At 40.0% G+C, this 16,177-nt stretch overlaps 1 protein-coding gene across 3 annotated transcripts in view; it reads right to left on the bottom strand.

The window, feature by feature from the left end:
* COL8A1 (collagen type VIII alpha 1 chain) overlaps positions 1-16,177 on the bottom strand; it is a 151,378-nt gene that overhangs the window by 91,441 nt on the left and 43,760 nt on the right. The gene's annotated exons all lie outside the window — the stretch shown is intronic.

The following is a 16,177-nucleotide window of genomic DNA, read 5'->3' as shown; positions in this document are numbered from 1 at the left end:
TATCCCTCAGATCCAGACCACAGCCAAGGCTTGTAGATTCTTTTTGTACAACATTGCCAAAATCCGACCATATCTCTCCGCCTCTACTGCCAAGATCCTGGTCCATGCCCTAGTGATCTCACGACTTGATTACTGTAACATCCTCCTGGCTGGGCTTCCTCTTTCTCACCTCCGTCCTCTAATTTCTGTCCAGTATTCAGCTGCACACATTATCACATCCACCCACCACTCTGACCATATTTCTCCTGTGTTGGCATCCCTTCACTGGCTCCCCCTTCCATTCCGCATTCAGTATAAGCTCCTGCTGTCAACGTTTAAAGCCCTCCATGGGCTGGCCCCTCCTTACTTATCAGACCTTATTTCTCCTCACCTTCCCACTAGGGCCCTCCATTCTGGTAGTCAAGGTCTGCTGTCCCAGCCCAGGATTTCCTCTGCCCCATCTAGGATTCGCCCCTTCTCACTCGCTGCCCCTCACTCCTGGAACCTTCTTGCCCTGCGAGCAAGAGCCATCACTTCTTTAACCAGCTTCCAAAAGGAGTTGAAGACCACCCTGTTCAGAGAAGCGTTCCCAGGCATTGCATAACTGTCACTTGCTATTTGATGTTTCTTTGTTGTCTGTTTTATTGAATCATTTCCTGTATTGCTATGTATTTTATATGTATTATCCTACTAGAAAGGCCCCTTCCCCTCCACCCCTCCCTTCTCCTTTTGTGTTGTGTCTTTTTAGATTGTAAGCCTGAGGGCAGGGAACCGTCCAATTAAAAAGACTGTATGTACAGCGCTGTGTAAATTTACAGCGCTTTATAAATAAAGGTTAATAATAATAATAATAATAATAATAAGGCTCTCAGTGGCTGTCATCTTGATGCCATTATAGGGTGATTCAAAAAGAATGGTGCAAAACCTAATGTAAAAAGCTTTACGTTTGCAACATTCATTTTGAATCACCCTGCATATTGTTTTTAGTAGCCTTCTTGTGGTCTTCTTCTAACCATTTAGTTGGCTACAGTGAGAAACAGAATGCTTTATAAGACAGACCTTTGGTCTCATCCAGTTCCATTCTTATCATGCCCTTATCTATATCATTAGAAAGTGTCATGAGATGGACACAGTTATATGGAAACAGCTCTCAAAATTCCTTAGCATGTTATGACCTTTCCTGCAAATGTTTTTCTTTCGGTTCCATCTATGAAGTGATGAGTAGTCTATTTTGAGGGAAAGACATCATATTTTTAAAAAACAAAAGCGCATTTGTGTGGTGCCAGGGTGAGGGTGGGGGTGTCTTAACTGAACACTAGTTGTGTTTGAGAACAAACATCTTTAAGAAACTGTGAGAAACTGAGGGGGAAGAAAATACACAGAGATGTAAATGGGAAATCTTACAGGAATGCTGTCCTTCTGCCATTTGTGTGGTGGAGGTTCTCAATGTACAATCCTTTGAACATGGCTAGACTGAGTAAAGCCTCACTTAACTTTAATGACCTTTCATGCTAGAGACAGCCAGCATAAGGCAGGACTCTATGTTTCTCTCCCCATATCTTCCTAAAACTATTCATGAAGTAAAGAAATGGTACTGCCAATATAATAAAATAGAAGTCAGTTTTATCATGCACCATTGCATTGAAAACATTTATAAACTCTGCTAGAAATGTCGTGCCAGCAATCTCAAGCAACTTTTCTCATCCTTTTTACCCAAGAGGAACCCTTGAAATAATTTTCGGGTCTCAGGGAACCCCTGTATAAAAATTATTACATTTTCAGATCCCAAAAGGTTTTATATTTTTTCAAACATACTCTCTCATGGAACCGCTGCCAACCTCTCAAGGAACCCTAGGGTTCCAGGGAACCCTGGCGGAGAAACCTTAACCTAGAGCTTCTGTTTTGAAAAATGGAAACAATTAAACTCTGGGACTTGTAGTATTAAATCTTTCCTAAACTTTATCCCAGTTAAGGCTGCCTGCCACATTTTGATGGCAGGCTACTTCCACAATCTAAAGAGTGATCTATACAGTATACTTATTGAGAAATGCCAATGAAAACAGCCTTCCTATGGCAAATGATCTCTATTCTGGTTGACATAGACCTAAAACAGCCCAAAAGTTTTTAGTATTCACTCCCTATGCTCCCTAGAGTACACACAGGCAGTCTGGGTAGAAAATAAAAATTTAAAAATATTTTTCACCCCCTTCCCAATTTTAGTGATAGGCCCTTGGGGACCACAGAGATGGTCTCAGAGAACTGCATATGGGCCACAGCCTATGCTTTCCCATCTTTTAGTATTAATCCAATTGCTACTCTCATCTAGAGTAAACCAATGACTTAATGTAATTTACCTACATGTTAAACTTTCTATTCAGCAACTGATTTAATTGGTCTAATCTAGCTGTGTCTAGCTGCTCGATTTATTCTACATTGTAATGTCATACTTGGAAGAGCTGATGTTATGTTGAATGTTTTTACATGCTTGAGTAAATTTTTACCCTGACACCTTCCTGCAGGAATATGAAGATCCTTAATATAGTGTCAATGGTTCCCAATTTAAATACCCATAAGGATTTTAAAAAGCCATGGACCACCTGGAGATTACTCAATATACCAAGGCTGTTTTCAGCACTGCAGCTGTGGACTGCTACTACCAGTAGTCACACATTATTGCCTGTAGTGTCTATGTCTGATGCATATAGCAATCCAACATCTGAAGAGCCAGTTCTTGCCCATCTTTAGTTAGAGTTTCAAGGTAGGACTTCACTCATGAAACTTACTTGTGGACCAATCCTAGGACCTTATTGCATGGGGAAAAAGTGATAATCTCCATTCTCTCTAACACTAATCTACCACTACAGAGTGAAGATGAAGTTGGGGTGAGTGGGTTCCACATACACATCTTGCGCTCTGAAGAGAAGGGGAAATATAGGTGTAATAAAGATAAAATGTGTACAGTATCAGTAAGTGACAAATCAGCATGCCAAAATTCTGAATTTTCCACATCCCTTAAACACCAAGTTTAGAGAAAGTTCCCTTTACTAGAAATCCTAACAGGACGTAACATACCTTTTCCTATTTGTATTTTTCCATTGGAAATGTGAAATACAGGTGTTGCCAGGCTAAACTAATTCAATCCGAGACATTTTGTAGGCATTTTGCTGAGTCTGTTTGAACACATAGTGAGGAGTGTGTGTAGAAAAGCCAAGTCCTTTTCACAATTAGTTTAATTGCTGATCCTGACCCATGAAAGAGTGCCTGGACTGTTCATAGCACAGTAATGCGTAGAAGAAAAATGTGGCCACAGTGTAGCCTTTCAGTGGTCAGCCAGCTTTTTATATACCTGCAACTAGATATCCAGCTTTCAGCAAGCAATATGAAGACTTGTTTGGTTGGCTGTTCTTGGTATGTTGAAAGCCAAATCTAGGACATGGGAGGTGATGCCCATGACAGACATGACATGGAAAGAACTGGAAGCCAAGATGTTCAGGGGTTTCCATTGCTTTTCCCGACACCACTATGCATTTGATGTTAATCTAAATTGACCCTCAGCACTAATCCAAGTTTGAAGGGGAGAGATGTCTAGAGCATCACCTTCTCCATCCAAGTCAAAGTGTACAGTACCCAATGCCAATTGTGCTACTTGCCACCTGAGGTAGAATATCCCACAAACACCTTTCCCCATTTGTAGCACCATACATCCAATAATAACAAAGTAAATAGCCATCTGCAACCTTTTCAGGATACCCCAAATTAGCTGCCTAAAAGGTGCTGCCTTACCCTTCCTAGATATATTCTGAGGTTTGTCATTGCCTTCATATAATGCTGAGAGAATGGCCATGGGAACTAGTGGATTCCTATGACTGAGCAGAGATGTTAACCCTGGTCTCCTGCAGTACAATCCAACACTCAGACCACTGCACCATGCTGGTTCAAAAGGAAGTATTCCACACCACCCTTTACCTCTTTCTGGTACCTTCTTTTCTCTGTCTGTCACCCTCCTGTCTTTCCCTTCCTCTCTCTCCCTCTCCAGCTAGAAGGTTGCCAAGGAGCAGATTTTAAGAATGAAATGGTAAGCTAATGTCAATATTAACAATTATAGCACACTTTGAAGTTCACAAGAGCACATCATACATATCCACTAGTTGAAATTTGTATGACCTTGTAAAAATTGCACCCAAACATGTGTGCTGTTATTGTTGTTGTGTGCCTTCAAGTTGTTTCCAATTTATAGAGACCCTAAGGTGATGAATATTTTCATAGGCATAACATGTTAATTTTAGGAGGTCAGGGTCCCCTGTACTTTGACCAATTATTTGTGTAATTTTTATTATTTACAGAACTGGTTTTGTATTTAACATCTAACATCCAAGATGATGCATCAGGAGAGGTATGTATATCAAATAACTGTATCTTTGTAGCTATGTCTCCCACAAACCTACCTTGTAAACTCTGCAATCATCCAACATAGCTATTTCCACATTGTCAGAGTAAAGGAATCAGCTGCTATTTTGCTACAGCTGTACATTCTGCAGCAGTCATCTAGGGGTCTTTGCAACTTCACTGGAGATGGCCCTTGCAGCATATCCATTCACAGGAAAATAACTGGAAAATTCTCATTCATCCCCCCCCCCCCCGCCATTGTCCAACAACTTGGAAAGGGCTGTATTGGGAAGCTATGCCACTTACAAGGTGAGTGGGTGAGTATTTTGATTGCTGCAGAACAGAATTCCAGCCTCTGCTAGCCATTCCAGGATGCTAGCCATTGATTGAAGATATGCAGAGAGATAGTGAGGAGAAGAGATTCCTTTGGCCTTTTTTATGCCATGGATGGAGGCTGCTTTTCTGTTAGGGTTTCCAGATCTCAGGATTTGGGCCAACGTCTACAGTTCTCAGGGTTTGAATTTCAGGGTGAGAGTGCTGCCTTGAAAATTGTGTGTGTATGAGGGGGGGGGGAGTAAGTGAGTCTCTGTGTGTATTTCTTTGTGATTTTTATTTGAATGGTACTCTACAATTATGGTTGCTACTTAATGTAGATGAAAGGCTGCTCCAGGACAGAAAATTTACATTTTTTGTTGGGCTAAGCCATGGCAGTCCAGAGGACCCAGAGCAGTCAAGAGCCACAATAATGATGCTGAGGGCTGCAATGAACTCAGTGGAGCTAACCGTTGTGTAGAAATGCATAGAATTGCACTGTTAAATATATTGTATACAAATTTGTATTTAGCAAGATTTCTGTCAAGAGACAGAAATGTTTTACATTCTTTTGTCATCTTTCTCATATATATACTGTTCACCTCAGTACATACCAAACACAGATGACTTACAAAAAGAGAGTGTTCCATGATGGACACCCCCAAAATCAAAATAAAATGTTAAACCAACTGCCAAGGAAAGTCCTTGGCTGGGTCAGGCTGTTCAATGTCTTCCAAAGGAAGTGAGAGAATCTCTTCCCTCCCTTGGGACTCATAAAATGAAGCACTAAAAAATGTACTGCGAGGAACAATGCTGCTCTGGCAGGGAGGCATGATGATGTAATGTGCCTTTTCTGTCCTTGTATCTCAACAGGTCATGAACAAACTGACCCTACTAGCAGCTTCTCCTGGACAGATTGCTGAGATTAAAGATGTTTAGGGAACTTGTCATGACTGCCTCTGAAACCAAATTCTGTGAAATGGTAAGGATGGGGACCCCAGTGGGATATTTACAACCTTTTCATAAGGGCTTAGCTTCGTGGGTGGAGAGGGCTTCCTCTACTATCTTGTATCACAGATCTGGGAAGGGACAGGGAAGAGAATGGGGAAACCATTTTTCCCCTGCCAGATCTTTTACTTGGAAGTCATGACCAGGCTTGCTCTTAATCAAAATGGTGAGCTTTTCTCAGATGCAAATGTTAGAATATTTTGTCTGTCCTCTAGGTGAGTGCTACTGAAAGTGGGGATCCATGGACCCGTGTCAGTCCACAAGTCATTGGCTGCCATTCTCTAATGGGTTTCCAGGAGATAACACAACAATTGTAGCAAATGGGCACAAATATGCTACCAGTCCTTGACACATGAGGGGGGGGGATACCAGTTCAGATAGCTTGTGATGACCTGTTCTAGATGGTCCATATCTAGCCAGTGGCTTTGGAGTATTATGAAAGATGCAATCTTGTTTTCAGTATTGATGTAAGATTCAATTGTTAATCCTGTACACAGAATGGACAGGGGAACAATCTTGACATTTGCCTCAGCCCTCATACTGTCTTGTCCCTTTGCATCTAAAAAGTCAGTTTCATCCAAGAAATCCTGCAGTCTGTTCAGTAACAAGGACAGCTGCATGTATGGAAATGATATCACATGCTGTTCAGGGTTGGAGAACATGAGGTTCTCCCAATGTTGTTGACCAGCACAATGTGAGTTGCAGTCCAAAAACCTCTGAAGGGTTACATGTTCCCAGGCTTATGTAGCCCGAAAATGAAACTGTTTAGATTTTTGTCTATGTTTTCTTTCATTTTATTTCTGTTTCAAATAAAATGGTTTGATAATTGGCATTTTAAATCTACTGCATTTTTTTTTACTGTTTAGCATGTATTAGGATTTCTCTTGTATAAAATATTTTAGAAGAAGATACATCTATTTACATCGATATCATCTGTGCCTGTTTATCTATCTGTTCTCAACTAGCTCCAGTGCTGGGTGGACACTCTTTTCTCAGTACATTCCAGAAATAAGCTGAAACAGCTCTAGTGATGGGTGGATAACCTCCTTATAACATTCAAGAAATAATCTGGAGAAGCACTTTAACTGGCATGGCAGTTATTCCTGCAATCTGCAATTTGGTGAGATACTTCAATTTTTTTACTAAGGAGCTCTAATGCTATAATTTAGTGAAATGGACTACAGCTTTTTAGCAAAGAAGTCTGCATATCTCATCAAATTACAAATGATAGGATTCCACAGAATGGAGCCATGGCAGTTAAAGTGATATCAAACTGCTGTAATTGTGTACGTTTGGTCAAATATTCTAGATGCCAAGTTTGGGTTTCAAACAGACTGGGTCCCTGTTAGGAACTGGGATTGGTTAGTTCTTCATCCTGCTCCAAGGAGTCCATAATGGTAGATATACTTAGTGTACTGTTCCCCGCCCCCCCCCGGCCCACAAAAAAAAAAGATGGCTGGCATTCTGAATTGCATTTACCAATTCATTAACCAAGAGTTACGTTCTTTAACTGCTCCATTTTCAGTATGTCTACATAAATGTGCTCCTAGCTAATCTTCTCAACCAGCAGCCAGTAGCATTGCTAGGGTTGGTGTCACCCAGTGTGGTAACTCATGGTGTCACCCACCCCTCCACTGACCTCCTCCCATTATCACACCATGCAGAATCTTTAGGAATGTTTTTTGTACTAATATTATGCATAGATCGTAATTCCCTTATATCACTGAATGTAATGGTATTAGTTGTGACATAAAAGAGCTAGCAAAATTAAAACTATAGATTTAAATTACAATATCATACACACAGCCTGGATGTGTTTACATGTACATACATTTGTGTGGTTAAAGTGAAAAATTGGTAAGGTTTGACATTTTCAAAGAAGATTTAAAAACAACTTTTTAATTAAAAACCCCTTTATTTAAAATAATTCATTTAATTGATTTAAAATTTATTTTCGTAAAAAATCAAGACATCTCCTTTCTCCTCCCACTAAGCCTCATCCCACTCACACCATATCTTCAACATTTTAAAGGGATGCAGGTGAGTGCCACAACCCATTTCTGCCAAAAGGATGATGTTTGGGTAGCAGTGATGTCACCCCCCCTTAAGTGTCACCTTAGTGTGGCCCACATCCTCCTAGTGACATCCCTGCCAGCATCTCCATCACATGAAGGAGATCTGTCAGTTGCTGATCAGGGTGCAAAGAGAATGATATTTCCAGCTTTCTCCCACCAGCAAATGAGGGTACGACAATCAGAAGCAGGACTCCTATTTCAGCTTGTTGTCACAGCCTTGCTTGAACTGAGTGGGGATTGGAATCATCATTGTCCTTTTTTCCTGATCAGAAGCTGGACAGACCCTCTTCACTCAAACTGGCTACCAGCTATTACAATGGGCAAGGGAGTCAGGCCAGGAAACATTAAGTAGTTTTTTTTATATGTACCTTAGTAGCTGAAGTAGAATATCACTCATAGTTGATCACCTTTGATGATACACTGTTGTGCTTCTGCCCATTACTTTGGAATCTTTGATTTTCACTGCTCTCAAGAGTAACTCCTCTTGAGCTCATTAGAGTTTACCTCTGTGTATACATATACAGACCTACTAGCTACATCCAGGAGTAATGGCAAACTGGCATATAATTCAGTCGCAGAAAAGAAAGAAATAAGTGGACTCCTATTGTCCATGGGAAGATTGCATTTTAAAAAAAATAAAATAATTAACACTTTTTAACCAAATAAAGGAAGAGCCAAGCGTTGGAGTTCTAACATCTGGTCCTGCTGAGCTTGGTCTTTGAAGATGGAAGTAACAGGAAAAATAAAGGAAATTAATTTTATGTCTGCACATGCTGAATTATAAACCTCTGACTAGCCAAATTGCTAACAAAATTGCTGATAAGATCTCTAGACAATTACAAAACTGGGATTTCCAGGCAGTGAGTCTGTATATTCTGGGTTGATGCAATGTTCCTATGGTTTGATTAACTATCATCTGAATTGTGGATCTTGAGTTCTAATCTCATTTAAATGGCATGGAAGAAGCTGATAAATGTTGAAGTACAACAAAGTTGTATCCAGGGTATTCTGAAGTAAATAAAATTCAGAGATCTCTGCCTCTGCCATACAGCTGTAAAATAATTATTTAAATAAAATAAAATAAAATACTACTGCCATTACTAAGACAAAGCCCTCTCCTGAATTTCACTGCCACAGTAGTAAACAAAATCACCTCTAGTTAGGGGATTGGGTTTCACCTCATGCACATCTTCAGCAAAACTCTTACATACATTTCAATATTTTACAGATGAAAACTGGGACACATGCAGCCAAGCAACATCAAAATGTGGTCAAGCTGGGAAATGTTATCAGCAAGGAAGAAGACACAAGCTATAAGAGGCTATAGCAGTTTGCTTTTGCCTGAGCCTACTGGGAAGGCCAAGCTTCCATCCCCTCCTTCCTCTGTTTAGCTGAGTGCAAATTAATTTTGAACTTTGAATTCAGTTTGCAACAATTGAGTAAACTGGGGATAAAAGGGAAAAGCAGGAGGAACTGAGAAAAACTGGAAAAAAATTAAAAGCAGCTGAAAAGTGGGATGACAGAGAATTAATTGGGATTGTCATTGTCTAATTGAGACAGTTGCAGGAATGCTCTTATTGGGTGATCTTTATTTTAGCTCTATACACACATGGCCTCTGCAGTCCTTTAAACCAATGCTACGCAAAGTGGTGGTCCATGGATCACAGCCATTCTCTAAGCCATCTGCTGCTGGTCCCTGGGGAGCTTCCATCACAGAAAGAAACAATTGTAGCTAACAGGTACAAGTTTCCGGCACATGGCGGGGAAAGCTACTACCTCTCAACATCAGATAGCTTTAGAAGTGCTGCTATAAACCATAAAAGGGATCCAACATAAGAGATCTGTATACAGTCTATGCTTCATTCAGTGATGTTAGAGCTGTGAATCTGATTGTAAATTCATGGGGGGAAATGTAATGACTATGATCAGTATAAATTGGAAATATTTTTCATTTTAATTGCTGCTCTGATATTGTTCAGCAAGATATTAGTAGTCTTCCCCTAAATAATATAGATTATTTGTCACATGAAGCAGAAAAAGGATGATAATTTTTTTATATGCCAAAGAGCACAAACTATATGTACAGACAGATATAAAGTAGCCACCCCAAGTTCTTTGTTTGTTGGCTTGTTTGTTCAATAAGTTGGGACAGGCTCATTAGAAGATTTCAGTTGTTGATTTTATGAAATAATAATAATAATAATAATAATAATAATAATTTTTATTTTTACCCCATCTTTCCATAAAAAATGATCAAACAAGAATAGTAACAAGATCATTTGCAAAAGTCAGTTCTTGTAGTTACGCAAATTGATAATACTGGGAAATCATTTTAAGCAAAGCCATAACAGCAGTATCTAGGCCAAAACAGATGTGAAAAATAGTATGATACAGTGGTTACAGTGTAGGACTAGGACTGGGGACATGTTATGCCAATCTCCAGTCAACCAGGAAACACCCTGGATGATCTTGGGGCAGTTACTGTATTTCTCAATCAGGTTACTTTGTCTCAGAAGGTGGTTGTGAGCCAGAATGAAGGAGGAGGAGAACCATGTACACAGGGGTGGGCAACTGGAAAGGTGATGGGGGACATTTTTCACCCTGTACCACCCTTGGGACAGTGAATGAAAGTGACATTGTGTCACTTCATGTTTTGTTTCGGATGATTTTCTACTGATTTGGGGGTACTCCCCCTATTTTCAGGGTACTCTGGGTAGTTCATTGAGGGCAAACCATTTTTGGCATTTAGTGGGTACAAGTTCACCTGTGGGGAAAAATAATTTTGGGGAGGCTCTGGGAGGTGCAGGGGGTGTAAAATGGTACCCAGGCCATTTGTAGCCTGCAGGGTACTCTTTTCCCACCGCATGTATACCTACCTGAAGCTTCTTGAAGAAATACTGGAATAAAAATGAAACTAATGAAATAAAGTACATCTCAGAGTTTCTTTGCTAGTTTCCTAAAGACTCTCCTCTAAATCTTGAGTATGTAGTATGTCTCTCCCTAGACTGTATGTCTCTTGCTTTGCTTTGTTTCGATACCTCTAGCCCATGTGGTTTCAAAGGAAAATAAGATGATAGTAGATTTCCAAGGACATGACTATGAAAGAAATAATTTTTAATGGATTTCCAAGGACATATTGTGATGTTTGAACACCCAGTTCCCAATGCAGGACATTTGGAGTTGGGAAACTCATCTGGTGTTTGCTGATATCTCACTTTCAGGCCCATTCCTTCACATACACATACTTCCTTGGCTTTTCCAGCACCAGGGATGAGAATGCAAACAAACAAAAAAAAGGATCAAATTTCTCTGAAACACTATCACAGGCCCAAATGGGTTTATTCAAAGGAAGATTTTGATGATTTACAGGTGGTGCTCCAGAAGCCAGTTCATCCATCCCTTCACCCGGCTGCCTGCCTCTGTCTCTGTCTCTCTCATTCTCTGTTTGTTGCTGTTCACCTGGCTCCACCAAGTCACCTGATGTTAATTATAAAATTCTATAATGTTGGAGGGTTAGCCAGGAGACTCAGAGTCCATGTGCTGGCTATGGACATTCATCTCTTCTCCAGAAACATATGTCTCCTGAATGAATTTGTGTGAGCCTTGCATTGATTCAAACTGATTGAGAAAAACACAATTCTGGCTTTAAATGAATATCCTGGTTTCATGATCGAAACCACATCCCCACATGGCATGCACAGCAAGTTTCCACTCTATGGTGCTGCAAAGTGCAAGGCTAGCCTTGCTGTTGACTCACCACCAAAAAGGAGGGGATCTATGATTACTAAAAGAAGAGGGCATCTTCTGCATAAAGATTTTGTGTGCTAGTTTCTACAGGACCCAGCACTTTGGAATAGGTCTTTTAAAGTTCAGAGTGAAACCCAAAGCTAATTCACTGCCCCATTGACTTGGAAGCCAGCAGCTTTTACGGTTTCAGAAACAACAGGTTTACTTTCTTTGTGCTTTCCCCCATTTCCAAACAGGAAAGAAAGTTTCTCAGCTTTGAGGAGAGGCTTTGAACTCCTTCCAATGGAGCACTGCACATATAGGAAAATGACACCCTTCCAGGATGTGTTGTTGTTGTGTGCCTTCAAGTTATTTCTGACTTATACTGAACCTATGGCAAATCTGTCATGGAGGGTTCTTGGCAAGATTTGTTCAGTAGAGGTTTGCCATTGCCTTCTTCTGAGAATGTGAGTGTGTAACTTGCCCAAGCTCACACAGTCCATTTCCATAGCTGAGTGGAGATTTGAGACCTTGTCTCCAGAGTCATAGTCCAAGGATCACAGCAGTACACCAGACTGTCTGCCAGAGTGTATAGGTTTTTAAAAAACACTGATACCACTTATATATAAACATATATAATCTCCAATTTCTGTTGAAAGGAGCTAAGTATCATCAGACTTACTTGATTAAAACCTAGGTATATAAATCTTCACATAATGAATTCTCACATGTGAGAATGAAAAATTTGAAAAGCTCCTCCCTGATAAGCAAGGTTACAAGCATTTTTGAGTATTTAAAAATGATATCATTTTGACAATTCCTTGCAGAAAAAAATTGAGCCCTTTTTTCTTTTTTGCACAAATTTTAAGCACTTGTGAAACAGAACAAACATCTTTTTGTTTCCACTGTGGCTACTGACAAACAAGGGGCAAAATATTTTGTGACAGTGAACCATATTTTCAAGGATAATAAAATATGCAACTATATTTTTATATCTCTAAATGGTGTAAAATACTCTGGTAGAAGAAACCAGATAACCTGAACCAGTCTGCATTATTTGCTATTCAGTTCTTTACTGTGCACTAATGCAGCACAATGAATTATTTTAACGTTGCTTGAAGGCATGATTAAATTTTATTAATTTTTTTAAAAAATGAACATGGTTCTAAATTTATTCCAGTGGTCTCTACACCTTTCTGCACAGTTGTAAAAATATGTTTTCAATTACTCCTAAATTGATTAAAGCTAGTTTATAGAAGTCAAGACGTGGAGCTGACTTTGCTTAACTGTCCACACAACATAATGTGCATTTTAGCTCTGCAAAAAACAAAACAACCAGAAAACACACAAACAAAAATCAATGTAGCATTCAAATATACAGACAAATAAGAAATATTAAGAACAGAAAGTACACAAATGCCAAGTACCGTCTTCGGACCAATTCATCTGAATTTAATGAAAAAAATTTTTTTTAGTGCTACAAGATAAACAAGGCTCATATTCACTTCAAAATAATTCTATCAACTATCTCAGACATTATTCCAAGTCTTGAACCAGCAGATGTTTAGGGTTGAATAGACTTTCCATTCCATTTTTAAAAATTATTGTTGTTCTTTGGCTTTGTTCTACCCTGTGCTTCCCCTTCTTGAGACTTCTAGTTTAAATAAGGATAATTCATGCTATTTAATCTAGAATTAGAGAACACACAGGTTTCCTCAGATTTCAGGTGATTTCATTAAGTTAGTTTACAGTTCTGTCACCACCTATTACAAGTGTACACGTGCACATCAGCTAACCTTCACACATTGTCATTTCAAAAGAAATTTGTTGTGTGTGTGGAATGGATTATTTTCCAATATACTTCAGGATATAAAAATGCCTCATGTCCGAATGAGTCTCTTACATGCAGCAGAGCTGAGTGTGTTCTATCCAAACATCTGGAGCCCAAATATACAAGATACAACAGTGAAGTACAATGCAGTGGCATCACTGGGGGGGGGCAGGGGGGTGCGGGGTGTGTGTGGACCACAGTAGGTGACATCCCAGAAAAGAGGTGACACCTGGCTGAGTGCACCCTCCACACCTCCCTGCCATATGCCATGGAGCACAGCAGGGAGGGAGAGACCCATGGCACCCCTTCCTCCCTACCTGGCATGGTTTTACACACATGTAAAGCCATGCCAGGCAGGGAGAGAGAGGCCCAAGCACCGCTTCCTCCCTGGCCCCCTGGCCAGTGCGTGTAAAGCCGTACTGGGCAGGGAGGTGAGGGCATGGCCCTTTGGCCCCATTTCTAAAGCCCCATCCCCCAAAGCCCCACCCTCTGCACCAGGTGACAGCCCAGTGTGGGATGCCACTGGTATAATACGCACTTCTTTGGATGCAATTGTGTATTTCCCAATTCTAATGTCATCCCTCCCCATAGAAATTTCAAATTTGCCCAAATGATGCCAGCCTACTGACACTCACATCTGCTTTGCTATATAATCATTCATTGTAAAACATTATAGGTAATTTTTTGTTCCAGTATTTTACAATGGCAAAGAAAAGAGTCCAGTGGCAAAAATCAGTAAGTTTGTTGTCACCCTTCTTTTGTTGTTAACCTGTGAGATACTGTTTTAAATGCATTTCTTTTTAGTAACATAAAACATCCATTAATGACCTATTTGGCTTCATGTGCAAAAGTACAATTGCACTGTTATGCTGATTTGGGGTGGTCAATGGGCATGCTTTGGGTGGGGGGGAAATGCTGTGTGCGTTTTTGTTCAAAGGAACACTTTAATCCCAGAATGGTTCTGAGGGTGTGCAAAGATAGAGAGCAATTACAATTGAATAGTGTTTTTACAGAAAATGCCACTGTAGTGAGAGTACAAACAGCCTTATATGATAAGGCTCTTAGTTTGCACGAGATGAAGTGAGCTGAGGACAAAGGGGGTAAGTGAGAGGAGCAGAAAGGAATTGGGACATTTTAAAAGCAGCTGAAAAAGCAGAATGACAGAGAATTAATCAGAACTGTGCCTGCGAAATTAGGACAGTTGGAAGGTATGTGCCAGAATTCTTAGAAGACTCCCCAAATGGCAATCCCAGTATTCTTTGAGGGAAACCATAAAGAGCAAACCAATATGAAGCCAACTGAAGACTGGAAAGTAGATACACCTATAATCATTGCACTACTGGAGAATTTTTTGTACTTGTTACAGCAAACCAAAGCTCTCAGAAACTATTCCATGATACAAGTGAGTGTTGGAAACAAATGAAAGTTGAAATAGTCAAATTGTTCAATTCTAAGTGAATGTGTGTGGTTTATCAGACCGGACCATAACTAATACGGGTTGCTGTGGGTTTTTGTTTTATTTCTCATACATGAAAAGCAGCCAAGAGATCCAAAATGTGCACTCTTCTCCCATGAAAACATTTTTCCATCCTTGCTTTTCCAAAAACTGAAAGTTCAAAGCTTAACTACTAGTTTTTGTTATGAGAGATTAAATTTGCTATGAGAGACTTGGACAAAGGCATGAGCCTATGTAATTGGCCTGCGGGTGGGAGTGAATGTTACTTGTAAAGAAAAGACGTGAAGCAAATACCGTTGAATGGAAACAGTTTTTGCTTCTTTTCCCCTGAAAGATGTAAGCTCTGATCCAGAAAATACCTAACAAGAGCTGGCTGCTCACGTGGATCACGTACTTCCAGTGTACAGTCAGTTCTGTGTGGAATAGTTGTATCAGGTTAGGCTGGATTCAAAGGTATCTTTACATTCAGGGTTTTTCCACACTCAACAATAAATTCATTATGGTTCCACTTGAACTGCCTTGGAAACATCCTATGGAATCATTGGGTTTATACTTCTGTGAGGTATTACAACTCTCTGGCTGAGATTTCTAGATTTCACTTCCTAAATTGCAAATTCCAGGATTTTAATAGGATGTTGCCATGACAGTTAAAGTGGCATCATAGTACTTTAACTATGTAGTATGAAAGGGCTATGAAGTAAAAGGAATTGGATACAGTTGATGGTTCTATGGCCTGAAGAGAGAGGAGAGGCAATTTTTTTGCTAATTGCCCCATCTTTCTATATCTGGATTTGGAAATGTGTAGCCCTGCACATGTTGTTGGAACGAAAACTCGCAGCATTCCTCACGATTGGTTATGTTGCCCACAAGTGCTGGGATTTGCATTCCAATAACATTTGGAGGATCATGGGATTCCCATCCCTGTCCTATAGGATGAATCCTTTGAAGGGCAAATCGGTAATAGGTAAAGGAAAAGTCTCATTATCACCATTATTGGCGTTTTGCCATTACGCAGGAATTACCTGCTGGAAAACTTTAGTGCACTCCCTTGAAATACAGTTTTGGTGCCTTGGGTGACTATCTGCACTACAGTATTAATTAATTTAATCAGCAGTTTCTTACAGGGCACCTTGGAAGTTGTAGTAGACTAGAGGTCTCTATCAAATAATTCTAAATATCACATCAAATTACAGATCTCAAGATCCTTCAAGGTGGACACATGACAATTAAAATTGAATAGAAGCATAGTGTTGGAAGAAACAAATTTGTTTTGTTTTGTTTATATACCGCTATTCCAAAGATCATAGCGGTGAACAGCAAGTAAGCTAATTAGCAAGTAAGCTAATTTGCCCCCAACAGTCTGGGTACTCATTTTAGCGACCTCGGAAGGATGCAAGCCTGGGT

Source organism: Sceloporus occidentalis, unplaced genomic scaffold (assembly GCF_023333645.1).
Source record: "Sceloporus occidentalis isolate IW3139 unplaced genomic scaffold, rSceOcc1.0.p SCAF_2, whole genome shotgun sequence".
Taxonomy (NCBI): domain Eukaryota; kingdom Metazoa; phylum Chordata; class Lepidosauria; order Squamata; family Phrynosomatidae; genus Sceloporus; species Sceloporus occidentalis.
The sequence above is the reverse complement of the archived record's forward strand: the minus strand, read 5'-3'. Positions and strand labels throughout refer to the sequence as shown.